This window comes from Bufo bufo, chromosome 4, assembly GCF_905171765.1.
Source record: "Bufo bufo chromosome 4, aBufBuf1.1, whole genome shotgun sequence".
NCBI lineage: Eukaryota > Metazoa > Chordata > Amphibia > Anura > Bufonidae > Bufo > Bufo bufo.
This window is the reverse complement of record NC_053392.1, coordinates 4401310-4427302: the sequence shown is the minus strand read 5'-3', so window position 1 is coordinate 4427302 and position 25993 is coordinate 4401310.

The following is a 25993-nucleotide window of genomic DNA, read 5'->3' as shown; positions in this document are numbered from 1 at the left end:
CATTAGAAGCCCCCCCTGATGTAGCCTAGACTAGAAACTCCAAAAAAGTGACCCCATCTAAGAAACTACACCCCTCGAGGTATTCAAAAAGGAGACTTTTGTATAACTTACCAGTAAAGTCTCTTTCTTGCTCTTCCTTGGGGGACACAGGAAACCATGGGTATAGCTCTGCTCCCTAGGAGGCGTGACACTAAGTGAAAGCTGTAAGCCCCTCCTCCATCAGCTATACCCTCAGCCTGGAGAGAGAGACTGCCAGTTGCGTGTCCAAGTAGTGAAAGATAACCACCAACCGGAAAAAAAGAACTGTCAAGCCCCAACGGGGGCAACCAAGCCGGAACCACAACTGTAAACCCAAATGAAGGGCGGGTGCTGTGTCCCCCAAGGAAGAGCGAGAAAGAGACTTTACTGGTAAGTTATACAAAAGTCTCCTTTTCTCGCCCATTTTCCTTGGGGGACACAGGAAACCATGGGACGTTCCAGAGCAGTCCCAGAAGGGAGGGACCAGAACAACCAGACCAACACCCAGAGGCATCAATCAACTGCCGCCTGCAACACCAGACGGCCTAAAGCAGCGTCAGCCGACGCATGAGTATGCACCCTGTAGAATTTGGTGAAGGTGTGCAAGGAGGACCAAGTGGCCGCCTTGCAAATCTGCTCCGTAGAAGCCCGATTCCTGAGAGCCCAGGAAGCCCCGACCGCTCTAGTGGAGTGAGCGGTAACACCAAGGGGCGGAACCTTGCCCTTGGCGAGATAAGCCTCACTAACAGCCATCTTAACAAAACGGGCGATAGCAACTTTGGACGCCGCCATCCCTCTGCGCGACCCCTCCGGAACCACAAAGAGCGAGTCAGTACGCCTTAAAGAGCTGGTTACCTCCAGATAAACCTTCAGCGCCCTGACAACGTCCAGGCGATGAAGCTTCCTCTCCCGGGGGTGGGAAGGGGAAGGACACAAGGAGGGGAGAACGATGTCCTCGTTCAGATGAAAGGTGGAGACCACCTTAGGAAGAAAGGAAGGGACCGGACGAAGAACCACCTTGTCCTGGTGGAACACTAGGAAAGGTTCCAGACAGGAGAGTGCAGCCAATTCGGACACCCTCCGAAGAGAGGTGACGGCTACAAGGAAAATAACCTTGCAGGACAGAAGCCGCAAGGAAACAGTCCGCAGAGGCTCGAAAGGAGAAGCCTGGAGCGCTGAGAGACCCAGGTTCAGGTCCCAGGGCGGTACCGGAGGGCGGTACGGAGGAACCGCGTGAGCCACGCCCTGAAGGAAAGTCTTGACAGGACCAAGGGGGGCCAGTGGGCGCTGAAACAAAATGGACAGCGCAGACACCTGACCCTTCAAAGAACTAAGACCCAGACCTTGGGCAAGGCCACTCTGAAGGAAAGACAAAACGGTGGGGAGAGAAAAGCGGAGCGGAGGAATCCCCAGATCGGCACAGAACCCAAAATAGGTCCTCCAGGTCCTATAATAGATCCTAGAAGAGGACGGCTTACGAGCGCGGATCATGGTGCAGACGACGTCCGCAGAAAAACCCCTACGCGTCAGGACGGTGGTCTCAACAGCCACGCCGTCAAACGTAGGGACCTTAAACGCGGGTGGAAGATCGGTCCCTGAGAGAGAAGATCTTCCCTGGCGGGCAGCGGCCAGGGCGCGTCCGCCAGGAGCAGCATGAGGTCGGCGTACCAAGACCGGCGGGGCCAGTCCGGAGCGACCAGAATCACCGAGACGCCTTCCGCCGCGATCTTCCGAAGGACCTTGGGCAGGAGTGGGATGGGGGGGAATATGTATGGACGCGCGAAGCCTCGCCAAGGAAGAACGAGGGCGTCGGCTCCGCAAGCTCCCGGATCCCTGGCCCTGGACAGATAGGCGGGGACCTTGTGATTGAACTTGGAGGCCATGAGGTCCACGTCCGGCATGCCCCAACGAAGGCAAATGGCCTCGAACACCTCCGGGTGAAGAGACCACTCGCCGGGGTCGACGGTGGTGCGACTGAGGAAGTCCGCCGCCCAATTGTCCACCCCTGGAATAAAAATTGCAGATAGAGCCGGGACGTGGGCTTCCGCCCAAAGGAGAATGCTGGTGACCTCCCGCATCGCTGCTGCGCTGCGAGTGCCCCCCTGGTGGTTTATGTACGCCACGGCCGTGGCGTTGTCCGATTGCACACGAACTGGATGACCCCGCAGCAGATGAGTCCAGTGTCGCAGAGACAGAAGGGCCGCTCTCAGCTCCAGGACATTGATCGAGAGTTTGGACTCCGATGGAGACCAAATGCCCTGGACGGATCGGGGAGGAAACACGCCTCCCCAGCCTAAGAGACTGGCATCGGTTGTAACCACCAGCCAGTTGAGCGGCAGAAGAGGGGCCTGTAACCACCAGCGGAGAGATGACCGCACGGGAGGCGATAGACGGAAGGGATGGTCCAGAGACTCCGGCGATTTGTCCCAAGAGGAGAGGATCGCCCGTTGGAGAGGGCGGGAGTGAAACTGCGCAAATGGGATCGCCTCGAAGCAGGCAACCATCTGCCCCAAGACCCGCATGCAGAAGCGGAAGGACGGTCGACGGTGGAGAAGGAGACCCCGAATCGCCCGACGGAGGGTCAGACGTTTTTCCGAGGGAAGACGTACCTCCGCCGCTCCCGTGTCTAAAAGCATTCCCAGGAAGACCAGATGTCTGGAGGGGGGAAGGGAGGACTTGGGGAAGTTGATGACCCAACCGAACCTCGCCAGGGTCTCTAGAGTGAGATCCACGCTGGCAGCCGCTTGAGAAAGGGACGGAGCCTTGATGAGGATATCGTCCAAGTACGGCAGCAGAAAAACACCCCTGGAGCGGAGTAAGGCCAAAACCGGGGCCAGGACCTTGGTGAACACCCGGGGGGCTGTCGCCAGCCCAAAGGGAAGGGCGACAAATTGGAAGTGAAGGTCCCCCACGGCGAATCGGAGGAAGCGATGGTGACACCGGGCTACCGGAACATGGAGGTAGGCATCCTGTATATCGATGGAAGACATGAAATCTCCCCGCTCCAGGGAAGCCACCGCGGAACGGAGGGACTCCATCCGAAACCGTCGAAGGAGGAGAAAACGGTTGAGCCTTTTGAGGTCCAAAATGGGCCGCACCGAACCTCCCTTCTTGGGAACTACAAAGAGGTTCGAATAGAACCCTTGGAACCTTTCCTCTAGAGGAACGGGGGTAATCACCCCCCTGTCCAGTAAGGCTTGAACAGCCGCGGAGAACGCGGCCGCGCTTTTCGGGTCCCGCGGAGGGCGGGAGCGTAAGAACCGATCTGGAGGGAAGGACGCGAATTCGATTTTGTATCCGGAAGACACAATTTCGAGAGCCCAGGCGTCGGAGACGTGAGCCATCCAGACGTCCCTGAAAAGGAGGAGCCGGCCCCCCACCCTGGTGGGTGGGGACGCACCTTCAGGCAGAGGACTGCTTTGCTGCGGGTGTGCGGGCAGCCTGCGGCCTGCGCCAGGAGGGCTGCGCCCGAAAAAACGGCTTCCTACGCTTATCCTGGGGAGGGGCCGAAGCGGCAGCTGCGGGGCGAGCCCCAGAGGTCCTGCGGGAGGACCGAAAACGAGACGCACCAGGGCGTCCGCGGGGGGCGCCCCTGGCTTGGGGTTGAGGAAGATGGGTGCTTTTACCACCCGTGGCTTCCGAAATAAGCTCGTCTAGGCGGGCCCCGAAAAGGCGGGAACCCGCAAAAGGTAGCCCCGCCAAGGAACGTTTGGAGGCAGCGTCCGCTTTCCAAACCTTCAGCCAGAGTTCCCTCCTGACGGAAACGGCCAGGGCGGAGGAGCGTGCTATAAGGGCTCCCGCATCAAGGGAGGCCTCACAAACAAAATTCCCAGCCCGAACAATAAGCTGGGCCAAGGAACGTAGGTCCTGGATGGGGACGTCCGAGTCCAACTCCTGCTCCAGCTGCATACCCCAAGCAGAGATTGCTTTACCCGCCCAGGCAGAGGCAAAAACCGGTCTGAGGCAGAACCGGAGGTAGCAAAAATGCCCTTGGAAAGGGTCTCCATACGACGGTCCTCCGCTGACTGAAGAGAGGACCCGTCGGGAACAGGAATGGCCGTGGTCTTTGACAGACGGGCCACAGGGGGGTCCACCTTGGGTGGGAACGACCAGGTGGCCACGACATCGGCTGGAAAAGGATAGCAAATATCCAGCTTCTTGGGATTGACAAAACGGGCGTCCGGGCGAGACCAAGCCTTAGACACCACGGAAGAGAAATCAGAGTGGATTAGAAAGACTTTGGAGGCCTGCTTGGGTCTGATAAAGGAGACGCTAGCTGCGTCAGAGCTAGGGGGGTCATCTTGCACTTTAAAGGTGTCACGAATATCAGAGATGAGTTGACCCATCGCTGAGGCTAGCTTGGACGGCAGGGCCGAGTCCATTTCCAAATCCGAAGCCACCAATTCACCTTCAGAGGGCGAATCCTTTGGAGAGGAGAGGCCCGTCTGAGTGCGCACGCGTGGTGGAGAGAGAGAGGCATCCGAGGAGGAGGTGCGCTCTACTCTAAAACACTTCTTAGAGTGCCTAGCTCGGGAAGGGTCACTAAGAGAGGGTGAACCCGCCGCAGCGGCAGAAGCGGTGGACCCGGAGGGTGCGACAGTAAGAGTGGCATCCTGCGGGGTAGGCGGCCTGTCTATTAGGCGGCCCACGACATGGGTGAGGCTTTCCACGGCCTGGGACAGGGATCTAGCCCAGTCAGGCGGGTCAGAGGAAGCAGGGAGCGACACAGCAGGCGACTGAGGCTGCGGTGGAGCCCGGCATGCAGGACAGTGCGGATCAGACTGCCCCCGGGGAAAGGGTTCCCTACAAGCGGTACAGGCATGGTACCAAGGCTTGGCGGCTGCAGAAGGGTCTGACATGGTGAAAAAAATGTTGCACTTAAAGGGGGGGACCCCAGAGAAAAAACGGAACAGGGATTACACCCAGGCAGCAGCACTGGTGGCACGGAGGGGGTTAACAGTCCTACCAGACCCGCGGACAGCGCAAGCGGCAGTAGTAAGGGCAGCAGACTGAAGGAGGCTGTGGAGGAGTGGCAGCAGGCACGGAGGGTGACTCCTGAGGAAAGATGAAGAGCTTCAGGATCGGACCGCAGCAGAGGATTCCACGCAGCACTAGAGATGTGCTGCCCGACGAAGCAGCGGAGCGCATGTGGGGAAGCTCCGCCCCCCCGCCGCGCTGAAGGAGAAGGCAGAGCCGCGCGCGCGCGGCAAAATGATTCAACCCCCAAAAAAGATGAAGTGCCGGCCAAGCTAAAATGGCGCCGTTCGCGCCAAGTACGCGGCCCCCGCCGCGCCTGGATGAGGCAGACGGCCTCCTGCCCACAGCCGTCCCCCTGATGCCCTGCCGCTGGAGAAGACCGAAGTCCCCCCAAAGGATGCCTGGTAAGTTGCCGGCCCTGTTATGCCCATAAGAGCCCCCAAGAGAAAATGTGTCCCTGAAAAGGGGCACCGAACCTCCCAGCTGATGGTAGGGAATGCGGGGAGGCGGTCTAACTGAAGTTCCCCCTCACCATTAAGGTGCCCCCAATGAAAATGTGCCCAAAAACCTCCCTGGGGGGGAGGGGGGATGGAAAACGCTCGTGAGCCTTCAAGCGTAGTCGTAGCAGCGGTGGGAGGGAGGGAAAGGGGGAGGCTGGAGCAGCCACTCTCACCATCCGCTGTCTTCACCCTCAATCCATCCAGCAGGGTCGCCCCTTCAGCTACTGGCACCGCAGTGGCAGGAAGCCGGGGGAGGGACTTGGCGTGCGGGCGACCCTTGAGCTGGCGGGACGCAGGGGAGCGAGGCTGCCCTGGTCCACCTTGTCTTCTGTGGGGGAGGCGGCAGTGCGGAATTACCGGCACTGGCGCAACTCAACCCCGGGAGAAACAGAGGGGTCTAGTGCGCCTCTGTTGTCCCTGCAAGTAGAAAAAAACCGAATTAAAAACAACAAATAACGCAAAAAATAAAAAATTATAGGAAAGCGACCCTGCCTAAGCAGGGAGTGTCTTGCCTCCTTGGACACTAAGCAAAAACTGGCAGTCTCTCTCTCCAGGCTGAGGGTATAGCTGATGGAGGAGGGGCTTACAGCTTTCACTTAGTGTCACGCCTCCTAGGGAGCAGAGCTATACCCATGGTTTCCTGTGTCCCCCAAGGAAAATGGGCGAGAAAGTTACTTTACAAACTATGTTAACCCTTTAGGTGTTCCACAAAACTAAATAGCGAATGTAGAAACAATTTTAGAATTTAATTTTTTTGTTACATTGCCTCAAAAAAGAGTAATATAGAGCAACCAAAAATCATATTTACCCCTAAAATATTCCCAAAACAACAACCACCTTATCCCGTAGTTTCCTAGATGGGGTCACTTTTATGGAGTTTCTACTCTAGGGGTGCATCAGGGGGCTTGAAAGGGTACATGGTGTAAATAAACCAGTCCAGCAAAATCTGCCTTCCAAAAACCATATGACGTTCCCCTTCTTCTATGTCCTGCCGTTTAGCCAAATAGTAGTTTACGACCACATATGGGGTGTTTCTGCAAACTACAGAATCGGGGCAACCCATTTTGAGTTTTGTTTGGCTGTTAACCCATTTTTTCCAGTAATAAAGTAAGGGTTAAAATGGAAAATTTTCCAAAAAATATAAATTTCGAAATTGTTTTTCCATCTGCCATTAACTCTTGTGGAACACCTAAAGGGTTAACAAAGTTTGTAAACCCAGTTTTGAATACCTTGAGGGGTGTACTTTCTTAGATGGAGTCACTTTTTTGAAATTTCTATTCTAGGGGTGCAACAGGGGGCTTCAAATGGGACATGGTATAAACAAAACCAGTCCTGCAAAATCTGCCTTCCAAAACCCATATGGTGTTCCCCTCCTTCTATGTGCTCCCGTTCGGCCAAACAGTAGTTTACGACCACATATGGGGTGTTTCTGCAAACTACAGAATAAGGGCAACCCATTTAGAGTTTTGTTTGGCAGTTAACCCTTGTTTTACTCCTGGAAAAAATTGATTATATTGGAAAATTTTCCAAAAAATAGAAATTTCTAAATTGTTTCTCAATCTGCAATTAACTCTTGTGGAAGACCTAAAGGGTTAATAAAGTTTGAAAAAACAGTTTTGAATACCTTGAGGGTTGTAGTTTCTAGAATGGGGAGGTTTCTATTATCTAAGCCTCACAATATGACTTCAAACCTGAACTGGTCCATAAAAAGTGGGATTTTGAAGATTTCTGAAAAATTTCAAAATTTGCTTCTAAACTTCTAAGCCTTGTAACATCCCCAAAAAATAAAATATCATTCCCAAAATGCTACAAACATGAAGTAGACATATGGGGAATGTAAAGTCATCACAATTTTTGGGGGTATTACTATGTATTACAGAGGTAGAGAAACTGAAACTTTGAAATTTGCTAATTTTTCAAAATGTTCGGTAAAAATGGTATTTTTTTATGCAAAAAAATTAACTTTTTTGACCCAATTTTAGCAGTGTCATGAAGTACAATATGTGACGAAAAAACTATCTCAGAACGGCCTGGGTAAGTCAAAGCGTTTTAAAGTTATGAGCACTTAAAGTGACACTGGTCAGATTTGCAAAAAAAATGGCCATGTCCTTAAAGGTGAAATAGGGCTGAGTCCTTAAGGGGTTAAAAGTGGTATAAAACTGTATCAAAAGGGCATAGGATATAAAGTGTTAATAAAAGCTTATCATTTGATAAGGACTTATAAAGTGATATAAAAAGCGGCGAAGGGAGAGAAATGGGCGGATCTGGGCGGGGTTAGTGAGTTTCTGGGAGGGGTTATGGTGTGAAAAGGGGCGGGGCACCTGTCACTTTGAGTTTGACGAGACATGTCCCACTATACTACTGATGTCCACAGCCCAGAGCCCAAGGTAAGTCTGAATGATAGCACCTGCTGCCATGTGAAGATGATGTCCTCTCCCCACCTGGAAGGACAGGAAGACACCGAGGAGAAGATGCTTTACCCTCACTGTCCCTGCCTGGTGGGAGGAGGATCATCCCATGGTCAGGAGCCGTCCTGGAGGGGGAAGAGGGACATGTAAAATGATCTTTGGGTCAATCCCTTTCTCTGGAGACTTCAGTTCCATCTACCTGATGGTTCTCCGGGAGCTTCTCCTCTGGACAGTCCTGGGAATACAGAGGACGGGGACATCTCTCGGGGGAATTTCCTTCTATGAGTCCATCTGTAGGAAACACACAGGGACAGGAGAGATTATTACATGTGATGATGAGATGATGGGAGTAATATCCAGGTGACCCATGACAGCCCCCCTCCTTACACTGCTGATCGCCCCATAAATCCGTCTCCTCTTCTACTTCATCTTTAGCCTCAGCCTTAATATCCATCAGATTTTCATTCTAAAGAAGAGAAATGTAAAATGGTCTTTGTTTCAATCCCTTTCTGGTCAGATTCTGAGGAGACTTCAGCTCCATCTACCTGATGGTTCTCTGGGAGCTTCTCCTCTGGACAGTCCTGGGAATACAGAGGACGGGGACATCTCTCGGGGGAATTTCTCCTCCTGGAGTCAGAACCTATAGGAGATAACACACAGACTGAATACAATACTGAGCGCCACAAACAGGAGGAGGAACTCTGCTGCCAGCCGTCATTTCTGCTGCCATCTTAGTAAATCCTCTTGTGGATCCCGAAATGCGGCAGAGGTACCTGCGGGTGAATTAGGGTGGAGTTCACCCCGCTGCCCTCTGAGCATATGGATGATTGGGGTGTGGCAGTCAGCAGCCTGGAAGTCTATGGGCAGCTGGCAGCAGTTTATGAGCTGCACATTCAATGGACATTTTATAGTTTACAGGAGAATTTCTGCTTATAATGGAAAAGAGACCGAAAAATCCCTTGAGGTTGAGGGAGCTCCCCAATATCAGGGCTGAACCCCCATAGAAGGAGGAGGGCACACCCTGATATCAGGGCTGAACCCCCACAGAGGGAGGAGCGCACCCCCTGATATCAGGTCTGAACGCCCATAGAGTCGAAAGCGCCCCCGATATCAGAGATGAACCACCATAGAGGGAGGAGAGCGCCCCCCCCGATATCAGAGATGAACCACCATAGAGGGACCAGATATCAGGGCTGAACCCCATAGAGGGACGAGAGTGCAACCCAATTTCAGGGATCAACCCAAGTAGAGGGACGAGAGTGGCCCCCGATATCAGAGCTGAACCCCCTGACACTAATCACTGGCCTCAGAGGTGTACAGACCGATAGTTCAGGCCACTTACCAACTGTCACGTGGTGGACATGTCCCCTCCGCGTCGCTCAAATGGAGTACACGTACCCTCCGCGATGCTCAAACGGAGGCCACGTCACCTCCGCGGCGCTCCCATGGAGGACACGTTACCTCCGCGGCGCTCACATGGAGGACACGTCACCTCCGCGGCTTAATGTTATGCTGCCAATATGGAGTGGAGACAGACTTCACAGACATGGGTTTGACGCGGGCAACTGGTATCGTGTCTCATGACTGTTTTGGTGAGCAGCTTGGGGCGTTCCTCAAGTGCAGCGAGCAGTGCAGTCAGTTGTTTACTAACAATATTAGGACAGCTGTCCACACACTCAGTCAATCACACTCCAACCTCTCCACCATGGCCAACACCAAACAGCTGTCTAAGGACACCAGGGACATAATAGTAGACCTGCACAAGGCTGGGATGGGCGACAGGACAATAGGCAAGCAGTTTGTTGAGAAGGCAATAACTGTTTGCGCAATTATTAGAAAATGGAAGAATCACAAGATGACTGTCAATCTTCCTCGGTCTGTGGCTCCATACAAGATTTCATCTCGTGGGGTAAGGATGATTCTGAGAAAGGTCAGAAAACAGCCCTGAACTAAACGGGAGGACCTGGTCAATGACCTAAAGAGAGCTTTAGTAATACACTACGCCGTCATGGATTAAAATCCCGCAGGGCACACAAAGTCCCCCTGCTCACACCAGAACATGTCCAGACCCTTTTGAAGTTCGCCAACGACCATCTGGGTGATCCAGAGGAGGCATGGGAGAAGGTTATGTGGTCAGATAAGACCAGAATAGAACTATTTGGTATCAACTCCAGTCTCCGGGTTTGGAGGAAGAAGGAGGATAAGTACAACCCCAAGAACACAATCCCAACCGTGAAGCATGGGGGTGGAAACATCATACTTTGGGGGTGTTTATCTGCAAAGGGGACAGGATGACTGCATGGTATTGAAGGGAGGATGGATGGGGCCATGTATCCTGAGGCTTTGGCCAACAACCTCCTTCCCTCAGTAAGAGCATTGAAGATGGCTCGTGGCTGGGTCTTCCAGCATGACAATGACCCGAAACACACAGCCAGGGCAACTAAGGAGCGGCTCCGTAAAAAGCATTTCCAGGTCCTGGGGTGGCCTAGCCAGTCTCCAGATCTGAACCCAATCGAAAATCTTTGGAGGAAGATGAAACTTAATGTGGCCCAGTGACAGCCCCGAAACCTAAAAGATCTGGATAAGATCTGTATGTAGGAGTGGGCCAAAATCCCTGCTGCAGTGTGTGCAAACCTGCTCAGGAACTACAGGAAACGTCCGACCTCTGTAACTGCAAAGGTTTCTGGACCAAACATTAAGTTCTGTTTTTCTATCAAAAATTGGAGAGTATATAGTAATATAGAAATGATAACGTGGTGTCCCAAAAAGTATATATACCACTTAGTACAAAATCAAGGACCCTTAAAACTCATACTTTATTTAAATATAGATAAAAAGAATATCCAAAACCTGAAAATAAGGCTGGCTTCAGTAGGTTCAAGATACCAATATAAGCAAAAATGAAAAAGCAAAAAACAAAACAAACCATAGTCGCAGGGAGGACCAAGAAATGTGGACAATGTCTATAAATGGGGGTACCGGTATACCAGGGGGGAGACTGTCCCTAAGGAAACCCTGGTCTACCCTCAGCCCTGGGACTACCCCTGATGGTGGAGTCTCCCCGTCAACGTACCTGACCTGATTGGCCCTAGGAAGCCCTATGCCTAGTGGAGTTTCTTGTATATCTTTGTACATCATGTAATTGTTTATGTATCTATCTTTTTTTTGGAACGCTTTTTACCCTCATATACCCCCTGATCAACCCACTTCGGGGGAAACGCGTCGGGATGAACCGGTAATAGGTCCGACGCAGGGCTTCCTAGGGCCAATCAGGTCAGGTACGGGAGGACTCCACCATCAGGGGTCGTCCCCAGGCTGAGGGTAGACCAGGGTTTCCTTAGGGACAGTCTCCGCCCTGGTATACCGGTACCCCCGTTTATAGACATGGTCCACATTCCTTGGTCCTCCCTGCAACTATGGTTTGTATTGTTTTTGCTTTTTCATTTTTGCTTATGTTGGTATCTTGAACCTACTGAAGCCAGCCTTATTTTCAGGTTTTGGATATTCTTTTTATCTATATTTAAATAAAGTATGAGTTTTAAGGGTCCTTGATTTTGTAGTAAGTGGTATATCTGTTTTCCTATTGTATCAAATACTTATTTCCTGCAATAAAATGCTAATTAATTATTTACAAATCATATCATGTGATTTTCTGGATTTTTTTAGATTCTGTCTCTCACAGTTGACGTGAACCTACGATACAAATTACAGACCTCTCCATTCTCTGTAGGTGGGAAAACTTGCAAAATTGTCAGTGCATCAGATCCTTATTTTCCCCGCTGTACAGTAACGTGAGGGATTCTTCATCTTATTAGTGGGTTGCAGTTTGATAACTTCATAAGGTCAGGTATCCTATTTTATGAAGTAAATCTCCATTTGAATAAATATAAATTTATAGGACATTGAATGTTGTTTCATTAGAATCCCTGAATGAGAAGGTGAAAGTGTGAGTGATCTATGGGGGACAGATGAATAAGTCCCTGATTGATGAGGGGTTTCAGTAGGTGTGTGACAAGACAAATCTGTCTCTCTTAAAGGGGTTGTCCGGGTTCAGAGCTGAACCCGGACATACCTCCATTTTGACCCCGGCAGCCCCCCTGACATGAGCATCGGAGCAGTTCATGCTCCGATGCTCTCCAGGGCAAAGTTTTTTTTTTGGAGATCCGGTGACATGCAGGGCTCTCCATGGGGCTGCCAGGAAGCCCGGTGACGTCACCGGCACTCATGGGCGGGCTTTAGCGCTGCCCTAGCCAGTAAAACGGCTAGGGCAGTGCTAAAGCAGACCCATCACAGCCGGTGACGTCACCGAACACAATGCAGGGTGGAAGCTTCCGCCCGGCAGTGTGTGATTGTAAACAGAGCCTTTGCCCTGTGGGATCTAGCGCAGTGCAAAGGAGAGCATCGGAGCATGAACTGCTCCGATGCTCAAGTCAGGGGGGCTGCCGGGGTGAAATTATGGGTATGTCCGGGTTCAGCTCTGAACCCAGACAACCCCTTTAAGGAGACAGAAGGAGGGGGATGTGTGTGAGAAATATAACCAGCAGGAAATTTCCATGGTGATACACTGGGGACGTGGTGAAGTCTTTGGAAATTGATAACGGAACCTTCCATGAAGAAGGGTGTCAAAAGAAACTTTGTCCCCAACAAACCATAGGCTCATCACGTGGCGCATGAGTGAATGAAACCAGGGGATCCCATCATAGCATCCACGAGAACAGAGACAATCCGAGATAATAGGAGTGAAAGGTGTTTGGCCTGAGTGTCTGTTTTAGAGAGACAGGGATTCCCAATTCAGAGCCATAACCTTTAAGACCAGACTCTGCAGATTGAAAAACATCCCCAAGAGAAGATCTAGGGAAGGATAAAAGTCTGAGATGGTGACAGAAGAAGTAGAGATAGTCACCACAGTGCTGTGATAATGTGTACGGGGCTCAAGGACTTGTGCGTTAATGTGTTTTGTACATTTCTTCGTCTGTTCGATCATACATTGAATGTTATATGTGTCACTTATGATATGTGGATCCGAGATCTGACCTCGTGTGTTGCCAAATAGAAAACCGAGAGGGGATGACATAGAGGGGAGGGAGTAGCGTTGTGTTGCAGAAGAACAGCCAAGGTGCCCCTAACATGTCTCAAACGGGACCATTTTCACATTACTCCAGAGGCAATAGACGCCTTTTATACCCTGAAATGTACAATGGTCGCTGCCCCAGCACTAGGCATCCCTGACTATGCCAAGACTTTTGTACTATTTTGCCATGAGCACGCAGGGAAAGCTAACAGAGTCCTCACCCAAGACCATGGAGGCAGGCAGAGACAGGTATTACTCAGGAGTCCTGAACCCTGTAATCATGGGATTACCCTTTGTGTATAAGTGGCTGCAGCTGAACTCATTAAAAAGCTGCAAGTGCCCCATGAGGTGTCTGAAACTTTACAGCAAGCTCAAGCACCTGTCCGCAGCTAGACTCTCCAAATATTACTGGTGTACCTCTCACTACCCTTTCTGCTGAGTATCGTGTAGATGGCTCAAGATCATGGGACAAAGACCAAGGAAGATTCGTCACTGGGTATGCCCGTAGTCCAACTCTTCTAGATTCTGGGCATTAGATGTGGAGCTGGAGGTACTCACTGCAGTGTGTAATCTGGGTAAGGGAAAAATGGGAACATCCATATGGACTCGAAGTACGCGTTTGGTACAGCACATGACTGTGGAGCCATTTGGCGGAGCCGCAGTTTCTTGAGCTCTGTAGGTAAGCCTATAAAGAATGCCGGGGCAGTACAACAGCTATTGGGCTGATATTACATAAAAGGGCAGCCGTGGTGAAGGTGTCAGCACACCAAAGAGCAGACCCCTGAAGATCTGATGAATACAGTGTCGGATCAGACGGCCAGAAAGGCAGCGTTACTCCCCTTGATGGTGGCTGCCAGGGGGAGTCTGCAGTAGACAAAGAACTGCTACGGACCCTCCAGAACCAGACATCCCCCCACACGGAAAAGGTGTGGATGGAGAAAGGTGGCATACAAAGCAGGGGTCTGGCATATCCACACTAAGGTCTGTCTACCCTGTTGTGTTTTCCATGATGGCCGCCCTGTCCCAGTCAGTGGTCCATAACTTCAAGGGTCATAGTTTTACAGAACTAATTTCCCCCAGGGTTTTGGAACGCGGCTGAAAAATTTGTATAGGGATGCTTTAGATGTACAGTCATGGCCAAAAGTTTTGAGAATTACATAAATATTGGAAATTGGAAAAGTTGCTGCTTAAGTTTTTATAATAGCAATTTGCATATACTCCAGAATGTTATGAAGAGTGATCAGATGAATTGCATAGTCCTTCTTTGCCATGAAAATTAACTTAATCCCCAAAAAAACTTTCCACTGCATTTCATTGCTGTCATTAAAGGACCTGCTGAGATCATTTCAGTAATCGTCTTGTTAACTCAGGTGAGAATGTTGACGAGCACAAGGCAGGAGATCATTATGTCAGGCTGATTGGGTTAAAATGGCAGACTTGACATGTTAAAAGGAGGGTGATGCTTGAAATCATTGTTCTTCCATTGTTAAACATGGTGACCTGCAAAGAAATGCATGCAGCCATCATTGCGTTGCGTAAAAATGGCTTCACAGGCAAGGATATTGTGGCTACTAAGATTGCACCTCAATCAACAATTTATAGGATCATCAAGAACTTCAAGGAAAGAGGTTCAATTCTTGTTAAGAAGGCTTCAGGGCGTCCAAGAAAGTCCAGCAAGCGCCAGGATCGTCTCCTAAAGAGGATTCAGCTGCGGGATCTGAGTGCCACCAGTGCAGAGCTTGCTCAGGAATGGCAGCAGGCAGGTGTGAGCGCATCTGCACGCACAGTGAGGCGAAGACTTTTGGAAGATGGCCTGGTGTCAAGAAGGCAGCAAAGAAGCCACTTCTCTCCAAAAAAAAACATCAGGGACAGATTGATCTTCTGCATAAAGTATGGTGAATGGACTGCTGAGGACTGGGGCAAAGTCGTATTCTCCGATGAAGCCTCTTTCCGATTGTTTGGGGCATCTGGAAAAAGGCTTGTCCGGAGAAGAAAAGGTGAGCGCTACCATCAGTCCTGTGTCATGCAAACAGTAAAGCATCCTGAGATCATTCATGTGTGTGGTTGCTTCTCATCCAAGGGAGTGGGCTCACTCACAATTTTGCCCAAAAACACAGCCATGAATAAAGAATGGTACCAAAACACCCTCCAACAGCAACTTCTTCCAACAATCCAACAACAGTTTGGTGAAGAACAATGCATTTTCCAGCACGATGGAGCACCGTGCCATAAGGCAAAAGTGATGACTAAGTGCCTCGGGGACCAAAACGTTGACATTTTGGGTCCATGGCCTGGAAACTCCCCAGATCTTAATCCCATTGAGAACTTGTGGTCAATCCTCAAGAGGCGGGTGGACAAACAAAAACCCACTAATTCTGACAAACTCCAAGAAGTGATGATGAAAGAATGGGTTGCTATCAGTCAGGAATTGGCCCAGAAGTTGATTGAGAGCATGCCCAGTTTAATTGCAGAGGTCCTGAAAAATAAGGGCCAACACTGGAAATACTGACTCTTTGCATAAATGTCATGTAATTGTCGATAAAAGCCTTTGAAACGTATGAAGTGCGTGTAATTATATTTCACTACATCACAGAAACAACTGAAACAAAGATCTAAAAGCAGTTTAGCAGCAAACTTTGTGAAAACTAATATTTGTGTCATTCTCAAAACTTTTGGCCACGACTGTAGAAGGAATAACTCTGGTAAGCCTACCCGAGTACGCAGGAAGAGCGCCACGAGACCAGATTACCCGTTCCAGAGATGGCAGGTGGACTACATACAGCTACCTAAGTATGTCCTGGCTGTGTAGACTTGTTCTCAGGATGGACTGAAGCCTGGTCGGTGGCCAAGGCAACTGCTAAAACCACAGTCAGAAAGTTGATAAGTTAAGTGGTCTGTAGATATGGGATCCCATAGAATGTGATAGGGGAATACAAGAGATCTTGTGATGTGTAATTGTGATCTCCTTTGCAGGATGCTCAGGAGGGGATCAGGTGAAGGGGCAGCAAGTCCTGCATGTGTGATCAGCACATGTCAATGTACCTCCCGAGCAACCTTAGGGATGTGCCCTAGCACCCACAAGTGTCTACCTACTGCCTCATACTTGGTCCTAATCACCCCTAGAGGAAAGCAGAAACTATCTCCATATGAAATATTTTTTGGCAGCGTCTCTGTCACAGTGTAGGGGGATGAACACCAGAATGACAACAGAAGGAAAATGACCAGGAACTAGGCCACAAGGCTAGGGAAGGGAAATGGTGACCACCTAAGGAAACCCTAAACCTAGCCCTGACTCCTGTCAGTATGAATAGACCCTGAGGGTGGGAATATTCATACACCGTATACCTAGGCCCCAGTAACCCTGGAAAGCCCTAGAATTAGTGACAGGGTCTGAGACTACTGGTCCTTACCAGATGAACGAACCAGCGTCTCCCTGAGGCCTAGTAAACAACGAGCAAATGGGAACAACAAAATACCAAGAGAAGTACACTTATCTTCAATAGAAAATGGATGAGCAGAAACTCAGATGAGGACCACACTAGCTATTTCAAATCCAGACTAAATAGAGGAGCAGTAATGACCACAAGCTGCACCTGAGACAAGGGGTGTGGTCATTACCAACAACAACACTGCAACAAATGAAAACAGATAGGCTGTCAGATAACCTCACATGCAGCAAGTCTCTCAGATCTTCTAACTTCTGTCACTGGAGGGACCGTGACAGTACCCCCCCTTCTATGGGTGACCTCTGGACACCCAGGACCGACCTTATCCGGACGGCCCTGTGAAAGGCTTTCACAAGGCGACTAGCATTAACGTCAGCCGCTGGAACCCACATTCTCTCCTCTGGACCATAACCCTTCCAGTGAACGAGGTACTGAAGTGATCTATGGAGAATTTGTGAGTCCACCTAACGTGCAGCCAGTCTCTCAGATCTTCTAACCTCTGTCTTTAGAGGGGCCGTGACAGTCTCAGAGACAGGACTGTACTTTCCCCAGCGGCTACTCATAGGTCACTGTCTCAGTAAGTACAGGGACTACATAAGCATCTAACTCAAACCCACAAACATGTTCTTTCTTCCATCCCAGTTGCTTGCAGGGAACACACAGAAACCAGGAGATTGTCACCACCTAAACATATGCGGAGGACCTTGGAGCCGAGATGCAGTGCGCCAACTCAGGTCCAGCTGGTCACAGCCACTGCCGTAAAGCTCCAGGGAAAGGACACTTGGACACAGCTAGCCACTGTGACAGGATCCTGAAGGCAAGCGAGATGCACCTACTGAAAGTGTGCCTGCTGGGACTGACTGCTCTGGGTTTGACCATGCGTTGAGTAATGACTGAGACAATGTTTGGCTATGTTACAGATAGTACAAACGGATCCGTTCTGAACGGATGCAGACGGTTGTATTATCTGAACGGATCCGTCTGTGCAGAGCCATGACGGATCCGCAACAAACGCAAGTGTGAAAGTAGCCTTACTTGTTCATGGTTGTTACCTGCGAGTATGGCGCTCTGTGACTGGCCGCCCGCGCCCCCCACAGCAGTAAATGGCAGCCATCCTCCAGTAAATGGAAAAATGGGAGCAGGATTTAGGGAATTCGGATCATAGGGAGCGGATTGCGGATCACAGGGAGCGGATTGTGGATCACAGGGAGCGGTTGTGGGGTGCGGATCGCAGGGAGCGGTTGTGGGGTGCGGATCGCAGGGAGCGGTTGTGGGGTGCGGATCGCAGGGAGCGGTTGTGGGGTGCGGATCGCAGGGAGCAGATCTCAGGGAGTGGTTCGTGAGGTGCAGATAAGGTTGCCACCTGTCCGTCATTTCACCGGCCAATCCAGTATATTTTTTCTATCAGCAATAATAATTGCCGGTATTTTCTCTGGCCTGCACTGTCTGTCCGGATCACACAGTGCGCCGCTCATCCAAGAAAGCTATTTATTTGTATATGTGCGGGGCTCACTCCGGAGCGCAGGGCAGCAGGAACACTGAGCCACTGAGGAGCCGGCTCTGCACGTGTGCCTGCTGACGAGGTCAGGAAGACTTGTGTCTGCTATCAGCCGTCCTCCCCCCTCAGTGCCTCCTGACTGCATCAATCCTGCAGCCTCCAAGAAGGAAGCTAAATGACCGATCAGTGTCTGTTGTGTGTGTGTATATATTCATGTCTGTATATGTGTCTATATTTATCCAAGCATGCGTGTGTACATCTCTATATGTATCTGTATGCATATGTGTGTATATATGTGTCTATATACAGTATATATATAGATGTATGCATGTGTGTATATATGTGTCTATATACAGTATATATATATATATAGATGTATGCATGTGTGTGTATATATGTGTCTATATACAGTATATATATATATAGATGTATGCATGTGTGTATATATATGTGTCTATATACAGTATATATATATATATAGATGTATGCATGTGTATATATGTGTCTATATACAGTATATATATATATATAGATGTATGCATGTGTGTATATATATGTGTCTATATACAGTATATATATATAGAGATGTATGCATGTGTATATATGTGTCTATATACAGTATATATATATATATAGATGTATGCATGTGTATATATGTGTCTATATACAGTATATATATATATAGATGTATGCATGTGTATATATGTGTCTATATACAGTATATATATATATATAGATGTATGCATGTGTGTGTATATATGTGTCTATATACAGTATATATATATATAGATGTATGCATGTGTGTATATATGTGTCTATATACAGTATATATATATATATAGATGTATGCATGTGTGTGTATATATGTGTCTATATACAGTATATATATATAGAGATGTATGCATGTGTGTATATATATGTGTCTATATACAGTATATATATATATATAGATGTATGCATGTGTGTGTATATATGTGTCTATATACAGTATATATATATATAGAGATGTATGCATGTGTATATATGTGTCTATATACAGTATATATATATAGAGATGTATGCATGTGTATATATGTGTCTATATACAGTATATATATATATATAGATGTATGCATGTGTATATATGTGTCTATATACAGTATATATATATATATAGATGTATGCATGTGTGTGTATATATGTGTCTATATACAGTATATATATATAGAGATGTATGCATGTGTATATATGTGTCTATATACAGTATATATATATATATAGATGTATGCATGTGTGTATATATATGTGTCTATATACAGTATATATATATAGAGATGTATGCATGTGTATATATGTGTCTATATACAGTATATATATATATATAGATGTATGCATGTGTATATATGTGTCTATATACAGTATATATATATATAGATGTATGCATGTGTATATATGTGTCTATATACAGTATATATATATATATAGATGTATGCATGTGTGTGTATATATGTGTCTATATACAGTATATATATATATAGAGATGTATGCATGTGTATATATGTGTCTATATACAGTATATATATATATAGATGTATGCATGTGTATATATATGTGTCTATATACAGTATATATATATATAGATGTATGCATGTGTATATATGTGTCTATATACAGTATATATATATATAGATGTATGCATGTGTATATATGTGTCTATATACAGTATATATATATATAGATGTATGCATGTGTGTGTATACACTGCGTGCAGAATTATTAGGCAAATGAGTATTTTGACCACATCATCCTCTTTATGCATGTTGTCTTACTCCAAGCTGTATAGGCTCGAAAGCCTACTACCAATTAAGCATATTAGGTGATGTGCATCTCTGTAATGAGAAGGGGTGTGGTCTAATGACATCAACACCCTATATTAGGTGTGCATAATTATTAGGCAACTTCCTTTCCTTTGGCAAAATGGGTCAAAAGAAGGACTTGACAGGCTCAGAAAAGTAAAAAATAGTGAGATATCTTGCAGAGGGATGCAGCACTCTTAAAATTGCAAAGCTTCTGAAGCGTGATCATCGAACAATCAAGCGTTTCATTCAAAATAGTCAACAGGGTCGCAAGAAGCGTGTGGAAAAACCAAGGCGCAAAATAACTGCCCATGAACTGAGAAAAGTCAAGCGTGCAGCTGCCAAGATGCCACTTGCCACCAGTTTGGCCATATTTCAGAGCTGCAACATCACTGGAGTGCCCAAAAGCACAAGGTGTGCAATACTCAGAGACATGGCCAAGGTAAGAAAGGCTGAAAGACGACCACCACTGAACAAGACACACAAGCTGAAACGTCAAGACTGGGCCAAGAAATATCTCAAGACTGATTTTTCTAAGGTTTTATGGACTGATGAAATGAGAGTGAGTCTTGATGGGCCAGATGGATGGGCCCGTGGCTGGATTGGTAAAGGGCATAGAGCTCCAGTCCGACTCAGACGCCAGCAAGGTGGAGGTGGAGTACTGGTTTGGGCTGGTATCATCAAAGATGAGCTTGTGGGGCCTTTTCGGGTTGAGGATGGAGTCAAGCTCAACTCCCAGTCCTACTGCCAGTTTCTGGAAGACACCTTCTTCAAGCAGTGGTACAGGAAGAAGTCTGCATCCTTCAAGAAAAACATGATTTTCATGCAGGACAATGCTCCATCACATGCGTCCAAGTACTCCACAGCGTGGCTGGCAAGAAAGGGTATAAAAGAAGAAAATCTAATGACATGGCCTCCTTGTTCACCTGATCTGAACCCCATTGAGAACCTGTGGTCCATCATCAAATGTGAGATTTACAAGGAGGGAAAACAGTACACCTCTCTGAACAGTGTCTGGGAGGCTGTGGTTGCTGCTGCACGCAATGTTGATGGTGAACAGATCAAAACACTGACAGAATCCATGGATGGCAGGCTTTTGAGTGTCCTTGCAAAGAAAGGTGGCTATATTGGTCACTGATTTGTTTTTGTTTTGTTTTTGAATGTCAGAAATGTATATTTGTTAATGTTGAGATGTTATATTGGTTTCACTGGTAAAAATAAATAATTGAAATGGGTATATATTTGTTTTTTGTTAAGTTGCCTAATAATTATGCACAGTAATAGTCACCTGCACACACAGATATCCCCCTAAAATAGCTAAAACTAAAAACAAACTAAAAACTACTTCCAAAAATATTCAGCTTTGATATTAATGAGTTTTTTGGGTTCATTGAGAACATGGTTGTTGTTCAATAATAAAATTAATCCTCAAAAATACAACTTGCCTAATAATTCTGCACTCCCTGTATATGTGTCTATATACAGTATATATATATATAGATGTATGCATGTGTATATATGTGTCTATATACAGTATATACATATATAGATTTATGCATGTGTGTATATATGTGTCTATATACAGTATATATATATATAGATAAGGGAAAGGATTTTAGCAGCTCTCACCTCTGGTCACCTGCCTGAAGCACGGAAAAGGAAAGTGGCTTGAACCTAGCCACACTTGATAAGTCCAAGAACAAAGAGAAAGGTTGATTCCAGCTTCAGCATATAAAACGTTTTCTTTATTCGGCTTGTAATAAAATCCAACAAAGATGTCACAATCTTGTGTCTCTCCATGTGACATCTTTGTTGGATTTTATTACAAGCCGAATAAAGAAAACGTTTTATATGCTGAAGCTGGAATCAACCTTTCTCTTTGTTCTTGGATATATATATAGATGTATGCATGTGTGTGTATATATGTGTCTATATACAGTATATATATATATATATAGATTTATGCATGTGTGTATATATGTGTCTATATACAGTATATATATATATATAGATGTATGCATGTGTATATATAAGATGTGTCTTTACATGTATATAGGCACCTATTGTCTATATCTGCCTGTGCATATCTTTCTCTGTGGAAAAATTGTTGCCCATCTTATAGAGCGACTGTCACACTGTGGGGGGAGGGGATAAAAATCAGAATGGCCATAGAAGAAAAATAACCAGGAACTAGGTCTCAAGGCTAGGGAAAGGGAAACGGTCACCAACTAGGAAACCCAAAACCTAGCCCTGACTCCTGTCAGTATGAACAGTCCCTGAAGGTGGGAATATTTATACACCGGAAACCTAGGCCCTAGTAACCCTAAAAAGCGCTAGGATTAGTGACAGGGTCTGAGACCACTGGTTCCTTCCCAGATGAACGAACCAGCAACAAAATACCAAGAGAAGTACACTTATAGAAAATGGATGAGCAGTAACTCAGATGAGGACCACACACCAGCTCTTCCAACTCCAGGCAGAGAATATCAACCGCATGGTATGAAGTGTGAGTCCAGACTAAATAGAGGAGCAGTAATGACCACAAGCTGCACCTGAGACAAGAGGTGGGGTCATTACCAACAACAACACTGCAACAAGTAAAAAACAAAGAGACTGTCAGATGACCTTACATGCAGACCTTCTAAGCTCTGTCATGGGAGGGACCGTGACCGTACCCCCCCTGCTACGGGTGACCTCCGGACACCCAGGACCGACCTTATCCAGATGGGCCCTGTGAAAGGCTTTCACAAGGCGACTAGCATTAACGTCGGCCGCTGGAACCCTTCCAGTGAAGGAGATACTGGAGGGATCTACGGAGAATTCGGGAGTCCACTATCCTGGCGATCTGAAATTCAAGATGACCGTCCACCATGACAGGAGCGGGAGGCAAGGAGGACGGCTCAGCAGGTTTGACATGTCTCTTCAGCAATGATTTGTGGAAAGCATTATGAATTTTTAAAGCCTGCGGAAGGTTAGACGAAAGGCTACAGGGTTAATAATGGCAGAGATCTTATATGGACCAATAAACCTTGGACCCAAATTCCAAGAGGGCACCTTCAACTTAATGTTTCTGGTGGACAGCCACACAGAATCCCCCACTCTCAGGTCCGGACCACTCACACGTCTCCTGTCAGCCACACAGAATCACCCACTCTCAGCTCCGGACCACTCACACGTCTCCTGTCAGCCATGCAGAATCCCCCACTCTCAGGTCCGGACCACTCACACGTCTCCTGTCAGCCATGCAGAATCCCCCACTCTCAGGTCCAGACCACTCACACGTCTCCTGTCAGCCACACAGAATCCCCCACTCTCAGGTCCGGACCACTCACACGTCTCCTGTCAGCCATGCAGAATCCCCCACTCTCAGGTCCGGACCACTCACACGTCTCCTGTCAGCCATGCAGAATCCCCCACTCTCAGGTCCAGACCACTCACACGTCTCCTGTCAGCCATGCAGAATCCCCCACTCTCAGGTCCAGACCACTCACACGTCTCCTGTCAGCCACACAGAATCCCCCACTCTCAGGTCCAGACCACTCACACGTCTCCTGTCAGCCATGCAGAATCCCCCACTCTCAGGTCCAGACCACTCACACGTCTCCTGTCAGCCACACAGAATCCCCCACTCTCAGGTCCGGACCACTCACACGTCTCCTGTCAGCCATGCAGAATCCCCCACTCTCAGGTCCAGACCACTCACACGTCTCCTGTCAGCCACACAGAATCCCCCACTCTCAGGTCCAGACCACTCACACGTCTCCTGTCAGCCATGCAGAATCCCCCACTCTCAGGTCCAGACCACTCACACGTCTCCTGTCAGCCACACAGAATCCCCCACTCTCAGGTCCAGACCACTCACACGTCTCCTGTCAGCCATGCAGAATCCCCCACTCTCAGGTCCGGACCACTCACACGTCTCCTGTCAGCCATGCAGAATCCCCCACTCTCAGGTCCAGACCACTCACACGTCTCCTGTCAGCCACACAGAATCCCCCACTCTCAGGTCCAGACCACTCACATGTCTCCTGTCAGCCATGCAGAATCCCCCACTCTCAGGTCCGGACCACTCACACGTTTCTTGTCCGCCACACAGAATCACCCACTCTCAGGTCCGGACCACTCACACGTCTCCAGTCAGCCATGCAGAATCCCCCACTCTCAGGTCCGGACCACTCACATGTCTCCTGTCAGCCATGCAGAATCCCCCACTCTCAGGTCCGGACCACTCACACGTCTCCTGTCAGCCATGCAGAATCCCCCATTCTCAGGTCCGGACCACTCACACGTCTCCTGTCAGCCATGCAGAATCCCCCACTCTCAGGTCCAGACCACTCACACGTCTCCTGTCAGCCACACAGAATCCCCCACTCTCAGGTCCGGACCACTCACACGTCTCCTGTCAGCCATGCAGAATCCCCCACTCTCAGGTCCAGACCACTCACACGTCTCCTGTCAGCCATGCAGAATCCCCCACTCTCAGGTCCGGACCACTCACACGTTTCTTGTCCGCCACGCAGAATCACCCACTCTCAGGTCCGGACCACTCACACGTCTCCAGTCAGCCATGCAGAATCCCTCACTCTCAGGTCCGGACCACTCACACAGAATCCCCCACTCTCAGGTCCGGACCACTCACACGACTCCTGTCAGCCACACAGAATCCCCCACTCTCAGGTCCGGACCACTCACACGTCTCCCGTCAGCCACACAGAATCCCCCACTCTCTGGTCCGGACCACTCACACGTCTCCTGTCAGCCATGCAGAATCCCCCACTCTCAGGTCCAGACCACTCACACGTCTCCTGTCAGCCACACAGAATCCCCCACTCTCAGGTCCAGACCACTCACACGTCTCCTGTCAGCCATGCAGAATCCCCCACTCTCAGGTCCAGACCACTCACACGTCTCCTGTCAGCCACACAGAATCCCCCACTCTCAGGTCCAGACCACTCACACGTCTCCTGTCAGCCATGCAGAATCCCCCACTCTCAGGTCCAGACCACTCACACGTCTCCTGTCAGCCACACAGAATCCCCCACTCTCAGGTCCGGACCACTCACACGTCTCCTGTCAGCCATGCAGAATCCCCCACTCTCAGGTCCAGACCACTCACACGTCTCCTGTCAGCCATGCAGAATCCCCCACTCTCAGGTCCAGACCACTCACACGTCTCCTGTCAGCCACACAGAATCCCCCACTCTCAGGTCCAGACCACTCACACGTCTCCTGTCAGCCATGCAGAATCCCCCACTCTCAGGTCCAGACCACTCACACGTCTCCTGTCAGCCACACAGAATCCCCCACTCTCAGGTCCAGACCACTCACACGTCTCCTGTCAGCCATGCAGAATCCCCCACTCTCAGGTCCGGACCACTCACACGTCTCCTGTCAGCCATGCAGAATCCCCCACTCTCAGGTCCAGACCACTCACACGTCTCATGTCAGCCACACAGAATCCCCCACTCTCAGGTCCAGACCACTCACATGTCTCCTGTCAGCCATGCAGAATCCCCCACTCTCAGGTCCGGACCACTCACACGTTTCTTGTCCGCCACACAGAATCACCCACTCTCAGGTCCGGACCACTCACACGTCTCCAGTCAGCCATGCAGAATCCCCCACTCTCAGGTCCGGACCACTCACATGTCTCCTGTCAGCCATGCAGAATCCCCCACTCTCAGGTCCGGACCACTCACACGTCTCCTGTCAGCCATGCAGAATCCCCCATTCTCAGGTCCGGACCACTCACACGTCTCCTGTCAGCCATGCAGAATCCCCCACTCTCAGGTCCAGACCACTCACACGTCTCCTGTCAGCCACACAGAATCCCCCACTCTCAGGTCCGGACCACTCACACGTCTCCTGTCAGCCATGCAGAATCCCCCACTCTCAGGTCCAGACCACTCACACGTCTCCTGTCAGCCATGCAGAATCCCCCACTCTCAGGTCCGGACCACTCACACGTTTCTTGTCCGCCACACAGAATCACCCACTCTCAGGTCCGGACCACTCACACGTCTCCAGTCAGCCATGCAGAATCCCTCACTCTCAGGTCCGGACCACTCACACAGAATCCCCCACTCTCAGGTCCGGACCACTCACACGACTCCTGTCAGCCACACAGAATCCCCCACTCTCAGGTCCGGACCACTCACACGTCTCCCGTCAGCCACACAGAATCCCCCACTCTCAGGTCCAGACCACTCACACGTTTCTTGTCCGCCACACAGAATCCCC